Source organism: Microtus ochrogaster, unplaced genomic scaffold, assembly GCF_000317375.1.
Source record: "Microtus ochrogaster isolate Prairie Vole_2 unplaced genomic scaffold, MicOch1.0 UNK56, whole genome shotgun sequence".
NCBI lineage: Eukaryota > Metazoa > Chordata > Mammalia > Rodentia > Cricetidae > Microtus > Microtus ochrogaster.
The window spans coordinates 2,027,483-2,030,397 of NW_004949154.1; positions in this window are offsets into that span (position 1 = coordinate 2,027,483).

The window sequence follows — 2,915 nt, forward strand, 5'->3', positions numbered from 1 at the left end:
AAAAAAAAAACTACTGCTTCCTTTCTGTTTTGGTGTCCATGTTTTAAAACTATTTTCCTTTGTCTGAAAGTTTATTCCCTATTAACTATTCTTCATATGAAAGCACAAAGGACTCTGAATAGCTAATGCAATAATAATCAGGAAGAACAATGCTGCAAGAATATAACAATGCCTGACCTCAAGAATTATACTACAGAGCTGAAGTATAATTATACAGATATAAGGGTTCACGCCTCTGTGTGTTGATTTGGAACTGAATGGCTGTGGGACTAAGTGGGACAGAAACTTACAACTACAAATGACACCCAATGTTCAGCAACTACATCCACATAAAACCTGAGAGAAGCCAGGCGGTGGTGGCGCACGCCTTTAATCCCAGCACTTGGGAGGCAGAGGCAGGCCTGGTCTACAAGAGCTAGTTCCGGGACCAGACCGGCACCAAAGCTACAGAGAAACCCTGTCTCGAATAGAGGCAAACAGAGGCATGGTTCCTTTAAGAGAGGCTTCCTGACTCAGCATTAGTAGCAAAAACCATATGGTTCTTTTAAGAGGCCCTGTTACCAAACACTTAAATGGTGTTTATAATCGTCAGTGCAATGCTTCTTGTTGTTGACATGGACCTAGAAATAAATGTGACTTCTGCCAGTAACTATGCCAAGAAGCTAGACTCCCAGGAAACCAAGGAATGGGGCAGAACCAGCCACCAAAGCTGCAACATTAATCCTAGCCATGCTGCTAAAAAGATTAAAGACTCATGTGGTCAGAAAAAGATAGAGATATTCAATAGGTAGATTAAAATGAAAAAACTCTCTAAACAGTTTACAGCATGTTTTAAAATATATGTAGGCTTGGGCTCCTGGGAGCCACTCTAGGTTCAAGTCTCTTGCCAACTCTAAGGTGGCTCCCTTAACTAAGAATTGTGCTTCCATGGTCCCCTATCCAACCTTTCTTTATCTCAATCATCCTTTTTCCCCAAGTTCCCCCCATCCTCCCCTTTTCCCTTTTCTCTCCCCATCTCCCCTTACCCCCATCCCACCCCACCCCCAAGATCCCAATTTTCTCCCAGGCAATTTTGTCTACTTCCCATAGCCAAGAGGATAACTATATGTTTTTCCTTGGGTTCACCTTCTAGTGGGGCTGATCTATTGGGAGCTCACCAAGGCCAGCTGGACTGTGACCGAAAAAGCATGGGATAAAACCGGACTCTCTGAACATGGCGAACAATGAGGGCTGATGAGAAGCCAAGGACAATGGCACGGGGTTTTGATCCTACTTAATGTTCTGGCTTTGTGGGAGCCTAGCCAGTTTGGATGTTCACCTTCCTAGATATGGACGGAGGGGGGAGGACCTTGGACTTTCCACAGGGCAGGGAACCCCAACTGCTCTTTGGACTGGAGAGGGAGGGGGAGAAGAATGGGGGAAGGGGGAGAAGGGTGGGAGGAGGGGAAGGGAAATGGGAGGCTGGGAGGAGGCGGATACTTTTTTTTTTCCTTTTCTCAATAATATATATATGTAGGCTTGGGAGAGAAAAGTTAAAAGGATAGAGAAAGTCCTTAAAAAGGAAACAGAGTAGCCGGGCGGTGGTGGCGCACACCTTTAATCCCAGCACCTGCAAGGCAGAGGCAGGAGGATCTCTGTGAGTTCGAGGCCAGCCTGGTCTACAAGAGCTAGTTCCAGGACAGGCTCTAAAACTACAATGAAACCCTGTCTCTAAAAACAAACAAACAAACAAACAAACAAAAAAAGAAAACAGTATTAAAAATCAGTCATGTAAAGTTGAAAACTACAGAAAGTCTAGATACTGTATGTTATTGAGTTGCCTTTGAATTGTTTGACTGCTGAGGAAGGAGCAACAACTGCTAAAAGACATTTGATTACAAATGCTTCTGGATTAAACCAACCTATATATTTTTAAAGTATCTTGACCTCAAAATTTAAGTCAAAAGACATGTTACTTTGGGAAAGAGGCTCTGCTTTTATTTCCACAGGAAATAAGAGGCTATGGATTCATTCTGGGTTAAGAAAAATCAGGTTTGGCCAAGGAAGATTCCCTGAAAGATCTCCAATACTAGTGGGTGACCCAGATGATCTAATGTCTCAGAAGATCTGTGGTAGTTTCCTGAGTTCTACATCAGAACAGCTTCAAGGTAACTGACTAAGGTGATCCACCTCAGAAAACTCCAGTCAAGATTTAACCATAATCCTAAATTTTCTCAGGGTCTCTCAAAGATTGCCAATGCCCCAATAATCAGGAAGTAGCCTAGAAAACTATGCCCACATTCCCAAAACATAGATTATGGATGTTTGTCTTTGTTTAAAGTGTTGTTTACAAGTTGTTATGGATAATTGTCAGGAAAAAAAGCTAAACAAAGGAAATTAGATTCAAGATTCTTGTTTTCAAAAGGGAAAATGCTCTGGGATAATATTCGTGTCACAGTAAAGATTCATTACTTATATTGGTTATTATTTTTTTGTTGTTGTTGTTTTTTCAAGACAAGGTTCTCTGTAGCTTTGGAGCCTGTCCTGGAACTAGCCTTGAACTCACAAAAATTTGCCTGCCTCTGCCTCCCGAGAGCTGGGATTAAAGGCATCTGTCACCAACTGCCCAGCTTCATATTGGTTTAATAAAATGCTGATTGTCCAGTAGCCAGGCAGGAAGTAGAATTGGAGCAACCAGACTAGGAGAATTCTGGGAAGAAGAAAGGCAAAAACACAGCTGCATGCCAGACACAGTGGAAATAAGATGAGAATACCATACTAAGAAAAGGTACCAAGCCATCTGGCTAAACATAGATAAGAATTTGGGGTTATTTTAAGTTGTAAGAGCTAATTAGTAATACAGCTGAGCAATAGGCCAAACAGTTTATAATGGATATAAGCCTCTGTGTACTTATTTGGACCCGAATGGCTGCAAG